This window comes from Theropithecus gelada, chromosome 10 (assembly GCF_003255815.1).
Source record: "Theropithecus gelada isolate Dixy chromosome 10, Tgel_1.0, whole genome shotgun sequence".
NCBI lineage: Eukaryota > Metazoa > Chordata > Mammalia > Primates > Cercopithecidae > Theropithecus > Theropithecus gelada.
The window spans coordinates 74823679-74839729 of record NC_037678.1 but is presented as its reverse complement, the minus strand read 5'-3'; the positions used below and the strand labels follow the sequence as shown (position 1 = coordinate 74839729).

General features: G+C 39.8%; 1 protein-coding gene and 1 pseudogene across 3 annotated transcripts in view; one reads left to right on the top strand and one right to left on the bottom strand.

Annotated features, from left to right (window-relative positions):
* The window catches only part of ATRN (attractin), a 180028-nt gene that overhangs the window by 148660 nt on the left and 15317 nt on the right, over positions 1–16051 (bottom strand). The gene's annotated exons all lie outside the window — the stretch shown is intronic.
* Positions 11337–12890, top strand: LOC112632889 (annotated as a pseudogene). The gene has a single exon (XR_003121458.1). The product of XR_003121458.1 is annotated as a splicing factor 3A subunit 3 pseudogene (transcript).

Here is a 16051-nt window from a genome sequence, read left to right as displayed (position 1 = left end):
TAAATTCTTAAAGATACTAATCATTTATTTTAAAGTCTATTTCTAATCATTCTAAAAACTGATTTGTGTATGTATGTGTGTGTGTCCACTAATGGCCTTTTTTGGTCTGTTCCAAAATCCAATCCAGAATCCCACAGGGCATTTACTTTTTTTTTTTTTTTTTTTTTTGAGATGTAGTCTCGCTGCGTCACCCAGGCTGGAGTGCAGTGGCGTGATCTCAGCTCACTGCAACCTCCGCCTCCCAGGTTCAAACTATTCTCCTGTCTCGGCCTCCTAATTAGCTGGCATTATAGGCACCTGCCACCAGGCCCAGTTAATTTTTGTATTTTTGGTAGAGACAGGGTTTCACCATGTTGGCCAGGCTGGTCTCGAACTCCTGACCTCAGGTGATCCACCTGCCTCGGCCTCCCAAAGTGCTGAGATTACCAGCATGAGCCACCATGCCAGGCCACTACATTTACTTTTAATGTCTTCTTGGTCTCCTTGAGTCTGTTTCTTAGATAACTGAAATTTTAATTGAGATAACAGCAGATTCACATGTAGTTATAAGAAGAAATACAGACAGATTTCTTGTATACTTTGACGAGTTTCCCCAAATGGCAACATTTTTTAAAATTACAGTACAATATCACAACCAGAATATTGGCATTAATAAGTCAACTGCATTCAGGTTTCTACAGTTTTACTAGTACTCATTAGTGTGTGTGCGAGTGTATGTGTATGTGTCAGTGTGTCAAGTCTATACAATTCTGTCACCTATGTATAGATTCAAGGATCTACCTTCACAGTCAAGATACTGAACAGTTTCAACACTATAAGGATTCCCTGTGTTGCCCTTTTACAATCAGCATACCTCCTATCCCTGTGTTCTTAATGTAGCATTTTATCATTATGCCCATCTTTGTCTCTGGTAATTGTCTTTGCTCTGAAGTCTAATTTATCAAATATTAATACAGCCATTTCTGTTTTTTTATTAAATCAATGTTTGCATGGTATAATTTTGCATCCTTTTCTGTCTACCTATATTATTCAATTTGAAGTGACTGTCCTATAAGCAGTATATAGTTGGGTCATGTTTCTTCATCCACTCTACCAGTCTCTGTCTTTCGATTGGTATATTTAGTCCATCTATATTTAAGGTAATTATTAATACATCAAGGCTTAAGTTCTTGATCTTTTGTTCTCCTCTTCTTGCCTTCCTACAGGTCACTTGAACATTTTTTAGAGTCCTATATTAGGGTTCTCCAGAGAAACAGAACAAACTGGATATACGAGAGAGGATTTATTAGGGAAACTGGCTCACACAATTACAGGAGCTGAGAAGTCCCACGATAGGCTGTCTGCAAGCTGGAGAGCCAGGGAAGCCGATGGCGCAGTGCAGGACAAGCCCAAAGCCTGAGAACCAAGGGAGCTGATGGTATAACTCAGTCTGAGGCCAAAGGCCCAAGAACCTGGGAGACTGCTTGTGCTAGTCTTGAAGTCTTGATGGCCAGAGAGCCTGGAGTTCTAAAGTCCAAGGAGAGGAGAAGACAGGTGTCCCAGCTCCAGAAGAGAAATGAGATTTGCCTTTTTGTTCTATCTACGCCCTCAAACAACTGGATGGTGGCCACCCACATTAGGCAGGGGTAATCTTTACTCTCAGTTCACTGATTCCAGTGCCAACCTCTTCTGGAAACACCCTCACAGACACACACAGAGAGAATACCTTACCAGTTATCTAAGTCCCCCTTAACCCAGTCAAGTTGATACCTAAAATTAATCATCACGGATTCCAGCTTGATTTGTTTATATTTTTTTGAGTTTATATTTTTGTATAGCTTTTAAGTGATTACTTCAATTACTACAATATAAACATGCGACTTATAATAATCTGCTTATTAGTAACAATATTTTACCACTCTGAACAAAGTATGGAAACCTCACTTCCATTTAAGTCCTTTATCTTGATTTAAATATCATCATCTTTAGTGTTAGATGGTTTTATATTTTTTATTCTATCATCAAATAAGACTGATAAAACTTGGGAGGAAAGGAACAGTCTATTATTATTATTATTATTAGAAGACAGTGTTTCACTCTTATTGCCCAGGCTGGAGTGCAATTGCGCAATCTAGGCTCACTGCAACCTCCGCCTCCCAGCTTCAAGAGATTCTCCTGCCTCAGTCTCCCAAGTAGCTGGGGTTACAGGCATCTGCCACCACACCTAATTTTTTTTTTTTTTTTTTTTTTTTGTATTTAGTAGAGACGAGGTTTCACCACGTTGGTCAGGCTGGTGTTGAACTTCTGATCACAGGTGATCCACCCACCTCGGACTCCCAAAGTGTTGGGATCACAGGCGTGAGCCACTGCACCCAGCCTGGGACAGTCTATTAATTTAAGTACACATATTTCTGTCTCTCCATTGTTCCTTCTTTCTAATGCTCCAAGATTCCTTCTACTATCATTTCCTTTTGGCTTAAAGAACCTCCTTTAGTCCTTTTTTTTTTTTTTTGAGATGCAGTCTTGCTCTGTCACCCAGGCTGGAGTGCAGTGGCACAATCTCGGCTCACTGCAAGCTCCGCCTCCCGGGTTCACGCCATTCTCCTGCCTCAGCCTCCTGAGCAGCTGGGACTACAGGCGCCCACCACCACACCCAGCTAATTTTTTTGTATTTTTAGTAGAGACGGGGTTTCACCATGTTAGCCAGGATGGTCTCGATCTCCTGACCTTGTGATCCGCCTGCCCCGGCCTCTCAAAGTGCTGGGATTACAGGCGTGAGCCACCGCCCCAGCCCCCTTTCGCCAATTTTTAAGGGTTGTTCTGCTAGCAACAAATTCTTTAGGTATCCATTATCTGAGAATGTTTCTATTTTCCTCTAGTTCCTGAGGCACAATTTCACCAGATACAGAATTCACGATTGACAGTCCTTTTATTTCAGCACTTGAAAAACATCATGTCTTGTCCTTCTTCGTGTTTTCATACAAGAAATCGACTGTCATTTGAACTGGTGTTCCCTATAGGTAACATAACATTTCAGATGGCCTCCATGTTTTCAGACGAGAAATCTACTGCCATTTGAATTGGTATTTCCTTTAGGTAATGCATCATTTCTCTCTGGCTGCTTTCAAGACTTTCTCTTTGCCTTTAGGTTTCAAGAGTTTAATTATAATGTATCTTGGTGTTTCACTGGGTTCATTCTGTATGAAGTTTGCATAGCTTCTTGGGTCCTTAGGTTTTTCTTTTGCCAAATATGGTAAGATTTCCACTATTAGTTCTTTCAAACACTCTTTTAGTCCTACTTACTCTCCTTTCCTCTGGAAATCCAATTACGTGAATGTTAAGTCTTTTGTTATTGTGCCACAAGTCAATTTTTTTTTTTTTTTTGCAGTTTGTTTTCTTCTTATTAAGTGAATCCTATAGTTCCTTCTTCAAGTTTACTGATTCTGTCATTGCCACTCTATAGAGCCTGTCCAGTAGGTGGTTTTTCTCTATTGTTTTTCAGTTCTAAAATTTCTATTTTGGTGCTTTTTGATTTCATTTATTTAGTTTTAATTAATTTTATATGGCTTTTTGCTGAGATTTTTATATTTTTTATTTGTTTCAGGAGAATTTTAATTGATTTTGAAGAGCTTTTATGATGGATGCTTCAAAATCCTTGTCAGAAAATTCTAACATCTGATTCATCTTGTATTGGTGTCTGTTGATTGTCTTTTCTGATTCAAATTGTGGTTTCCTTTGTTGGTGGTATGACAAGTGATTTGCTATTATATCATAAACATTTTGTCTATTACGTTAGAAGTATCTAACATAGGCTTCCATTAAATCTTTTAGTTTAACAGTTAGCCACCCTGTTTAGTTTTAGCACGAGTATCTTGGTCTACTTTTCTAGGCTATCGTTCCAATGGCAGACTAATTTTCAGAGCCTTCGCAGTGTTATTTAGCCTGCTTTGTTTATCTAGTGCCGTTGAGCTCCCACTGGTCTCTGCTGGCGCTGCCTGAGACGGTAAAGAAGTTTCCCCGAGCCAGGCTGCCAGTTGTCTCTTGGTAGAAGAGGGTGGGGTAGTCCTAGGTTACTCCTAGCTTCCTCAGTATCGCTGGTGTGAAAAAGGCAAGCTTTGAACCCACAGAGACAAAGAGGTCTTCTGTAATGGACCACTTGCTCTTGTCAGTTCCACCCACCTGCCCATATCTCTGGGTAAGGGAGAAAAGGCTCAGGCCCACATGGCCAGAGATTTCTCAGACTGGGCCATTTGCTGTGGCTATGTCCTTTTTGCAGGTAGTGCCCACCCTGGTGTCTCTGGGCTGAAGAGGAAAATCTCACATCCACAGGGAAGAAGAGTCTTCTCAAACTGGACTGCGTGCTAAAGTTAGGTCTCTCTTACCCGTTCTGCCAACCTGCCTCAGTGAAAAAGGGACATCTCAGGACAGGCAAAGAAGGAATGTGCTTCCTCTCACCACTTACAGGGTTAAGATTAGGGCTAGAGTTCCAACTGATCCCCTTTGTCAATGCTGTCAGGCTTGCCAGATGTTTTCAGAGGGGACTTTCATTTGATTCAGGGGAAGAATGAGCCTACCCACCTAGCCTGCATTCTGTTGCTGGGTGGGAGGGTCAGGAAACACCAGGTCTAGGTGGCCTTGTAATGGATGGGAGGATGCAAGATGCTCTATTACTATGTTGTTCTTGAATCCTGTGATCCCAAGTCAGTTCACTTTCTTCTTATAAACTTCAAGAATTCTCCTTTGTGTGTCTTTTGTACCAACTCCAAGATTTAGAGTTGTATTCAGCAGGGAAGTGCAGGGAAGACGGAGTCTATACTATTTCATTTGTAATGAAAGCCTCCCTATAAGTCTGTTTCAATTATCTGTTTTCTCTCCTGATTTTCAGTCAATTTTTAAATTTTCAGGTCTTATTTTTTTTATTGAATGCCAGACTAAGTTTCACAATTATTTATTACATTATAAAATATTATACATAGTAATTATAATAATAACTTGAGGCAATGCTTGATGCTATCTTCCTCCACAGATTTACATTTGCTTCTAGCAAACAATAAAGCTAGGAGCAGATTCTTTAATCCAATCAGGGATTGAGGTAATGTGAAAGCTGGGCTTCAGCCTTTGTAAGAGCTGATCTATTCTGAGTTCACCCTTAAGCACAGGGTGTAGCCCATCCTTCAGGGTTCCCAACTAAAAGCCTGAGGTATTTTCCAGTGCCCCTTCTTTCTTTGCAGCCCCTGAAATCCAACTGTGTCCCCTGGTGCTGCATAACCACCAAAACTCTGCTTAGAACCTCAGTCTCTCTGCCATTACTTTGTGCTCAATCTCTTAGCTGCACATCTCAAATCGGCCAATCACCCCAAGGGAAAAGCTGTACCAAAAGTTGGCCCTCGCCCCTGAGTTTACCTTCTCTCCAAAATTTTGGTCTCTGTGGTCCCTTCTTTGCCTTGCTCACTTTCCAAAGCCTTCAAGTATAGATTTTTAAAACAATATTTCCCACCTTCTCTAATAGTTGGTCTCAGTTGGAGCACTGGCTTAGAAAAAGCTATTCTACCACTGATAGAAATGAAAATCCCCCTAGTGGCCTGTTTTGTGATATAAAGAGATGTCACAGGATCACCTTATAGCATTCTTGACCCCAACATGAAATAAGCCATTTTTCTAAGGTACCCTAAGTTCCTTGTAGTGGGAATTAGTATTTACAGAACAGAATCTGGCATTAGAAGTGCTCAATGCTACCTAGGTTGCTTTCTGGGATTTTCCAGCAGAGAAAATCAGACAATACATTTTCAAAAAAGAAAAAAGATCGTGAGTTCATACTGACATCTCCAACTCAAATTTATGATCCCAAGATTCTTAATCAACAACTTCTCTGTTTCTACCTTTGTATCTCTCTTTTCCACACCAAAATCCAGGGCCCCAATCCAATAAAATTATGCACTTGTTTTCCTTAACAACGCATACTTCCAGAACAATACCAGTAATTCCAGCTATACAATTACTAAAAACAGTTTACAATATTTTTGCAGTTGTTTGTCCTTGAGGATATGTCCCTCTAGAAATGTATAATCAAATTACTATGTTTCAAAGTCATTTGAAAGACCATGTGCTTCAGCCTCAAACTTAATATACATTTAGGTTCACTTACTCCATTTTGCACTTGATTCTTAGTGATTGCCTTTTTTCTCTCATTTTAATTTATTTTTATTTTATAATATGGTAAAGCATTGGCATGGCTCTAAATGTAATCCACAAAATAAAGAACATTCAGAAGTCTAGCCTCCATCCCTGTTTCATCCACCCCATTCCCTCTCTCTCCTTAATCATTTTTATTAGTTTTTGGTTTATCATTCCATTGGTGTGTTTATATGTATGCACAATATACATTTATAGATTTATAGATCCCCTTTCTTTAAAAAATGATAGCGTACAATACTACTGTTCTGCTACAGTGGGTTTTTTTTTCATTTAACAATATATTCTCCCCAACAGCAGTATATAGCTATTTCTCCTTCCCTTTTATAGCTACATAGTACTCTGCTCTGTGAACATGTCATACTTTATTTAACCAGCCCTCTAACGATACAAGCCCAGACTGAACTGCTATTGAATTTTGTTTTACAGTTTAAATTCACATGAAAATTCAAATGGTCTCACTGTGGTAACCAAATTGCTAACCTGCTGGTATTCTGGCCTTTGCTTTAACAGCTTTCAACAAAAAAGTTAACCATATAGACAAGACACAAAATATGCTCACAAAGCCCCTACCCAGACCCCTGATAATAGGGTTCTCAGATTAACATCGAAATATCCGCAGAGCTTTAAAAAACACAGATGATGTGGCCCTAACACAAACCCCTCTTGGGTGGAATTCAGCATTGCACTGGTCTTTTTTTTTTTTTTTTTTTTTGAGACGGAGTCTCGCTCTGTCGCCCAGGCTGGAGTGCAGTGGCCGGATCTCAGCTCACTGCAAGCTCCGCCTCCCCGGTTCACGCTATTCTCCTGCCTCAGCCTCCCGAGTAGCTGGGACTACAGGCGCCCGCCACCTCGCCCGGCTAGTTTTTTTTTTTGTATTTTTTAGTAGAGACGGGGTTTCACCGTGTTAGCCAGGATGGTCTCGATCTCCTGACCTCGTGATCCACCCGTCTCGGCCTTGCACTGGTGTCTTTAAAAGCTTCACAAATGATTCTAATACACCAAATCAACAGCACACTTTCTATATATGATCTTGTAATGTCTAAGTGTTAAAGTAACTGACTTAAATTTTTGGCACCAATACCAAAAATATTTCTGCATTCCAAAGTTTCATCTCTAATCACAAAATTTTGATCTAATTTCTTAAATTCAAAAGACAAAGATTCATCATTAATATTTACTCATACTAGTGATCTAAAATGTAAAATATTAAGCATTTGTCCTAATTATTAAAAATAATAATAAAGCTACAATCATTATAAATGATATAACATTATAAATGAATGCTATATGTTTTAATATTTAGGACATTCTACTACACCCATCCACAATAATTAAAACAACCATAAAATAATATGGCTCCCTCGTATTTTTAAATAATAATAAATCATCAACCTTGAAAGACTCATTAAAAGCAACGGACCAGTCCTTTGCTCAAATCCTGGGCTGTCCCTGGAATTGTCCTGGCTGGATCAAGGTCTCCAATTACTCCTACAGGTAATTCCATCTGCATCCATGGCTTCATCTATCACCTCTGTGTTGCTAACTGCCCAAGCTGTATTTCCAGCTCAAGGCTAGACCCATGTTTCAGACTTATATTCCTTATATCAAAAATTTAAGTCATTAAATCCCCTCCTTTTATGTTTTCTTTAAACAACTTTGTCATCTACCCTATCTTCCAAAAAATTATTGACTCTTTCTTCACCTTCACCTCCATTCATTCAGCCTACAAACCAATCTCATCTTTTTCCCTCTTTGATCCCACTGCCAACGCCAATGCTCTAATTTGAATTCTCCTCCTCCCTGTCTAGTCTACTGCAACAGTCTCTTAACTGTGGCTCAGCCCAGTTCCCCAGTCTGGACAGTTCTTGGCAGAGCCACCTGTCATCTTCTTTATAATGTTATAAAGGGCAATCTGATCAGGTCAAAACCTGCCTGGAAACCTTTGCATGCCTTAGCACAACATGCAAGGTCTGTGACAATCCAACCCCGACTTACCCAGCCTGCTCCATCACTAGCCACTGCTCCCCAGACTGAGCAGACCATATTGTGGCAATATTGACTAGTATTTCTTCCTCAACTAACCTGCATTAAGTCTTTGTGGCTTAGCACAGCCTGACTTCTCTGGCTAGAATAACTTATTTTCTCCTAACCAACCTTTCAGATCCCACTTCAAATGTCCCTTGGAGCTCTGAGAACCTGTGCCCCAAGTTTTCTGTGCTGAGCTGATTAATGCCTTCTCCATCATGTGGTTTGATTATTACTGTTATAGAGAATAATCTCTGCCCACGATACTGCCAAGATTTTCTCAAGAACATATCTCATTCACCTCTTTTTCGCCAGTGCCTAAAACATCCTAGATATTCATGTAACATTTGTTGCCTAATAAATAACAGCATCAACTCTAACACAGTTTTGCAACAACAAAAATGTTCAAGCTCTTATTAAGAGCAAAGTTTACTATAAAGGAAGTCCAGAACAATCTTATGTGTATCCATTACAGTATGGGGAAAAAAAAAAATTTCAAAAGCTAGAGAACTGCAGGTGGACCTTTCTTTCAAAGTCATCTGAACACTGACTCTATTCCCTCAGATGAATAGGTGCTGTGTGGATGCCTAGTTCAGTTCAAGAACAAAGAAAGTTCAATGGTTTACAGCAGCTATAAAGAGGTTGTTCATGTTTTTTTAAAACGGAAATAAAAACTCAGGCTAGCCAGACTGGTTCATGCCTGTAATCCCAGCACTTTGGGAGGCTGAGCTGGGAGGATCGCTTGAGGCCAGGAGCTTGAGACCAGCCTAGACAACACAGCAAGACCCTATCTCTACAAAAAAATAAAAACAGGTTGGCCACAGTGACTCATGCCTATAATCCCAAACACTATGGGAGGTCAAGGCAGATGGATCGCTTGAGCCTAATAGTTCAAAAACTAGCCTAGGCAACATCATGAGACCCAATCTCTACCAAAAAAAAAAAAAATCAGCCAGGTGTGGTATGGCACACACCTGCAGTCCTAGCTACTCAGGAGGCTGAGGTGGAAGGATGGCCTGAGTTCAGGAAGTCAAGGCTGCAGTGAGCTATGATAATGCCACTGCACTCCGGCCTGGAGGCAGAGTGAGACTCTGTCTCTAAAAAAAAGTTTCTTTTAATTATACACACACACACACACACACACACAAACATACCTACATATGTATATGTATTTATTATATATATTAAATTATATATTATTTATAATACACATATAATTATATTATATACTTTATATTTTATATAATTATAAACAAACATATATACCCACTATACATATGTATTTTTATATATTAGTTATTTGTGTGTGTGTGTGTGTGTGTGCATCTCTCTCTTTCTCTCTCTCTCTCTGGACAGTACAGCAGCAAAAACTGAGTTCCAAAACCAACAAAACTCAATCCTGATCTTATGGCAGAATTATCTCTTCCCATTCAGCTCAGTCCACCTGAAATGATAAAACAGCCCCATTCTCCAATGCTCAAAACGTTGATGTGAGTTTCGTTAGTTTCTTCCTGTGCTTGATATCCCATTCATCACATGTATGAACAATTTATGACATAACTGCCATCAAAGACTTCCTTAGATGTATTCCCTCATCTCCATTCCCACTCTACCCCAAGCTCAAAAATAATTCATGGTAATCTTATTGCCAACACCGCTGGCTACCTTCAGCAGCTTCTGAGACCAGTCCACAAAGTCTACTAAGCACCTTACAGCAGAACAACATTCCTAAAGCACCAATGTCACCATGTCACTACCCTTGTCAATATTTAGAATAACTCTGTACAGACTGTAGAATGAAGTCTGAACTCCTCCTGTTCCTGACATTCTAACTATTAAGAATGTCCATCCTTCTCCTCTCACCTGCCAAGCCAATTCTCATGGTCCCCCAGACACTCGGTGCCCACTCTTACCTCTCCTGTGCTTTTGCTCCTACCGTATTCCCCCTCCTTCCCGGAGAACACGCACACACGCACACACACACATTCCCCTATCTAGAATATGCTTTCAACCCTTTTTGTATATTCAACAACCAGAATCTCTCACAGGGCCCTGAATATTAGGCAAAAATAAGCGTAAATAAGGGTTACATTCAACCTGTTGGCTATCAGGTCTCTGTAACTATAATCTCTTTGAAAGAGTCCATGTAAATATATAGCAATGAAAGAAAAGAAAAGGCAACGGGCAAAGATAAAGAAAAGAAGTTTAAGGATCCTGATATTTAACTGCACTCCTCTTAGTCATCTGATATCTTTCATTTACATTCAACCTTACACTTTCCAGAAATTTTTTATGGTTATTTAAGACTACAAAGACCTACACAATCTTGCTTCTACCCATAAATGAAGAAAAAAGAATACCAGCAGATACTTAGATAAGTTTTAGGGGTTGAACAGACAAGATTTCACAATAGTTTGCAAGTGAGTAAATGGGAATAAAGAAAACACCCAGGTTTTTAGCCTGCGTGGTCTCATACAAGTGCTAAGAAAACTGACGGTCAAACAGGCTTGGAGTAAAAATTAAAAGTTCAGTGTTACAGTATTCGAAGTCCCCAGACTGAGAAGAATATCTGAGTTTCAGGTACATATACAGAAGACGATTGAGTGCAGATGCATAGCAAGTGCCCAGAAGAACTCTGACTTTTACAAGCCAGAAGAAGACAAAGTCTGCAAATGAGCAGTCAGTCAAGCATGGCAAAAAAGAAACAGAGCACGGAGTCCCAGAAATCCAGAAGCAAGTTTGCAAAAAGGAAGCAGTGAAATGTTATGAAGTTTTGTAAGACAACGCCAGAGAATTAACCACTGGATTTGACAAGCTAAGGACACGGCTGCTCCTATGATCTCTGACAGTCACAAGTTACAGAGAAAATTGGAAGTGAGGAAGTAGGACAAGAGAACAATTTCATTTGCAGGAGTTTTGTTGTAAAATGAAACATAGAAATGAGGCCACATTTGGAGAAGTCATGGGAGATAAAAGAAGGGTTGTTTTTTTTCCACCCAGAGAGCTAATAATCTACAGATAATTATTAGAATAAATAAAATACTTTAGGAAAGGTGCAAAAAGTCCATTGCATTTCCTTTAACCAGCAGCAAACAACTAATTATAAACATTTTAAGAGAGGCTGCGGCTAAGAAAAGATGGAGACAATACTGGTGCAGCAGCAGCGCTATCATAAGAAGGAAAGGCTCATGGACATCATGGCCAAAGAGATGCTGACTAAGAAGTCCACGCTCCGGGACCAGATCAATTCTGATCACCGCACTCAGGTCATACAAGACAGGTATATGGAGGTCAGTGGGAACCCAAGGGATTTGTATGATGATAAAGATGGATTACGAAAGGAGGAGCTCAATGCCATTTCAGGACCCAATGAGTTTGCTGAATTCTATAATAGACTCAAGCAAATAAAGGAATTCCACCGGAAGCCCCCAAATGAGATCTGTGTGCCAATGTCAGTGGAATTTGAGGAGCTCCTGAAGACTTCGAGAGAATCCAAGTTAAGAGGCACAAAACTTGGTGGAGTTCACAGACGAAGAGGGATGTGGTCGTTACCTCGATCTCCATGACTGTTACCTCAAGTACATTAACCTGAAGGCATCTGAGAAGATGGATTATATCACATACCCATCCATCTTTGACCAATTATTTGACATTCCTAAAGAAAGGAAGAATGCAGAGTGTAAGACATACCTAGAGATGCTGCTTGAGTACCTTCAGGATTACACAGATAGAGTGAAGCCTCTCCAAGACCAGAATGAACTTTTTGGGAAGATTCAGGCTGAGTCTGAGAAGAAATGGGAGAATGGGACCTTTCCTGGATGGCCGAAAGAGACAAGCGGTGCTCTGACCCATGCTGGAGCCCATCTTGACCTCTCCGCATTCTCCTCCAGGGAGGAGTTGGCCTCTCTGGGTTTGGACAGATTGAAATCTGCTCTCTTAGCTTTAGGCTTGAAATGTGGCGGGACCCTAGAACAGCGAGTCCAGAGACTATTCAGCACCAAAGGAAAGTCCCTGGAGTCACCTGATAACTCTTTGTCTGCCAAAAATCCCAAGTCAAAGAGCACCAAGCGAGACACTGAGAGGAACAAAGACACTGCTTTTCTAGAAGCCCAGATCTATGTATACTCTGACTCATGGGGGACAGCGACATCTCACTCATGAAAATGTACAGCGCAAGCAAGCAAGGACAGGAGAAGAGCAAGAAGAGGAAGAAGAGCAGATCAGTGAGAGTGAGAGTGAACATGAAAAGAACGAGATCATTTACAACCCCAAAAACCTGCCACTTGGCTGGGATGGCAAACCCATTCCCTACTGGCTGTATAAGTTTCATGGCCTAAATATCAACTATAACTGTGAGATTTGTGAAAACTACACCTACCAAGGGCCCAAAGCCTTCCAGCAACACTTTGCTGAATGGCATCATGTTCATGGCATGAGGTGTTTGGGCATCCCGAGCACTGCTCACTTTGCTAATGTGACACAGATTGAAGATGCTGTCTCCTTGTGGGCCAAACTCAAATTGCAGAAGGCTTCAGAATGATGGCAGCCTGACACTGAGGAAGAATATGAAGACTCAAGTGGGAATGTTGTGAAGAAGAAGACATATGAGGATCTGAAAAGACAAGGACTGCTCTAGTGTTCAGGGATGTAGCTCAGCTTTTGGGCTAGCCCAGGCTTCCCTGAGATCTGCTTTTTCTTTTTCTCCCAACCAAATCCTCTTAAAGACCCTTTGTTACATAGTCTCATGGTCTAGCATGCATCCTGCAGAAACAAGGCATGCTGGCAGATTGCAGGGTTGAGATGTGTTTTATATTTATAAGATTCTGCCAGAAATAAAATCAGACCTTGTTAAAAAAAAAAAAAAAAAACTTAAAGATACAATTTACAAAAGCATAAAAAACATCAAATATCTGTGGTTCACACCTGTAATGCCAGCACTTTGGGAGGCCGAGGCAAGTAGATCACTTGAGGTCAGGAGTTCGAGATCAACCTGGCCAACATGGTGAAACCCCATCTCTACTAAAAATACAAAAATTAGCCTAGCATGGTGGCGCACACCTGTAATCCCAGCTACCTGGGAGGTTGAGGCAGGAGAATTGCTTGAACCTAGGAGGCGGAGGTTGCAGTGAGCCAAGATCACGCCACTTCACTCCAGCCTGGGCAACAGACCAAGACTCCGTCTCAAAAAAAAAAAAAAAAAAAAAAAAATCAAATATCTTGGAAAGAGATATACAAAACCTCTGCATAGAAAATTATAAAGCATTAAGGCAAATTAGAAAAGATTTAAATAAATAAAGGTATACACCATGTTTGGGGTTCAGAAGACTCAACATTATAAAAGCTGTCAATTCACTTAAAACTGAGTTATAGGTTCAGTACCAACCTAATCATATTCTCAAGATATTCTTCTTGTCAAAAATAAACAAGGTGACTCTAAAATCTATATGGAAATGCCATGGACCAAGAATAGCCAAAACAAACTTGGAAAAGAACAAGAAAAATAAGTTAAGGAGACTTGACATAAATCTATACTAATTAAGACAGTGCAGTATTACTGGCATAAGGATAGACAAACAGACCAAAGGAATAGAATAGAAAGTCCAGAAACAGATCATATATACATAAACACCTGATTGATAACAGAGACAGCACTACGGAGCACTGGGAAAAGAAAGGTCTTCTCAAAAAATGGGACTGGATATGCATAAAGCAAATAAATGTGACTCTAATAAATATGAATCTGAATATGCATAAAGCAAATAAATGTGACTCTAACCTCACACCACACACACACACCCCTCTTTCTCCAGGTGGACTGTAGATTTAAGTGTGAAAGACAAAACAATGAAATGTCCAGAAGACAATATAGAAGAGTATCTTCACAATCTTGGGATAGGGAAAGATTTCAACAAGACACAAAAAGCATTCTCCAAAGGGAAAAAAAATCAATACATTTCACTACGTTAAAATCAAGAAGCAAATGCAATCTGCAATATAACATCATTTTAACTGCCAGCTGAACCTGAAAAAAAGTAAGAGAAATCACTAAAGGCCAAAATTAGAGACCTGAAAATCAGAGCAGGGAACATGTTAGCCAACTCCACAGTGTCCTGTGAGAGGCTATCAATCTCCATGATCCAAGAGCACATCACCCTCTATAAAAGAATCTGGATCTAAATGCTCAAAAGGAAAACACTGAGGCCTAGGTCAATGTAAGGCAGGGAGTTGGAACCGAGAGCCCTTCAAGAAGGATGGAACCCTTAAAGAGCTTTTAAAAACCAAACCTAGCTCTTAGGCACAGAAAAGCAACAAGAAAGCAGTTTCAGCATGGATCAAGGCAGGGGAAAATCCCTCCCAATTACTTCATAATGAGTCCCACACCCACTTGAGTTCTAATATATACTATCCTCACTTGGGTTCTAGCTACCCATAAGAAAATAAAATTAACATAGAAAGTAGCCCCAGGTCAGAATACCCCCAAATATATCTAGTAAAAATAATTACAAACTCTCTCTAGAGACATCTGTCTATTGATAAAGTCTCACTGAAGAGAAACTCAAATTTTCAACAAAATTGAAGCAATGCACCATGAACAAAAATCAGCAAATTAACAACAGGATTAGACCCTATAAAGTTCAATTACTAGAACAATCCAATAAAGAACACAAAATAAATTTAATTTTGGAGGCCGACATGGGTGGATCACGAGATCAGGAGTTCAAGACCAGCCTGGCCAAGATGGTGAAACCCTGTCTCTACTAAAAATACAAAAATTAGCTGGGTGTGGTGGTACGCACCTGTAATTCCAGCTACTCGGGAGGCTGAGGTAGAGAACTGCTTAAACCTGGGGGGCAGAGGTTGCAATGAGCCGAGATCACACCACTGCACTCCAGCCTGGACAACAAGACTTGGTCTCAAAAAATTAATTAATTAATTAATTTAAATTGCTTAAAGGCACAATAGGATCAAAAGTATCAAAAAAAAAATAACACTATGAAAATAAGTGACCAGTTTTATTAATAAAAGGTAAAACCTCTAGATATTAAATTAAAAATGTAATCACTGAAAATGAAAAGTTAACAAGTTACACCACAAATTAGATACAGTTAAAGTGAGAATTTGTGAACTAGAGAACAGATCTGAGGAAATTATTCTGAATGCAACAGAGGGAAATAAAGAGATAAAAATTATGAGAAGTAGAAAGTAAAGAGAATGAAAAGAATAGGCAATACATGTCTAAAAGTCATACTAAGAGAAAATAACAAAATGTAAAGGAAGCTTTAAAAAGATAATACCTGAGAATTTCCCAGACATGATGACAGACTTGAATCCTCAGATAAAGAATGCACATACATTGAGCAAAATAAAAATAAATCCACATTTGGGCACATCATAGTAATACTACATTAATATAATCAACCAAAGAGAAAGGGAAAAAAAAAATTGTTGTAACAGATAGATAGACTATGAGTAAAAGCAAGAGCACGTATAAAAAACCAGAATGGTTGGGTATGGTGGCTCACACCTGTAATCCCAGCACTTTGGGAGGCCAAGGTGGACAGATCACTTGAGGCCAGGAGTTCGAGACCAGCCTGGCCAACACAGTGAAACCCCACATCTACTAAAAATAAAAAAATGGCTGGTCATGGTGGCATACACTGTAACCCCAACTACTCAGGAAGGTGAGGCACCAGAATCGCTTGAACCCAGAAAGCAGAGGTTGCAGTGAGTCAAGATTGCACCACTGCAATCCAGCATGGGTGACAGAGCAAGACTCTGTCTCAAAAAAAAAAAAAAAAAAGAAAAGGAAACAAAATGGCACCTGAGATATGCTTCAAAATAATCTACGCTA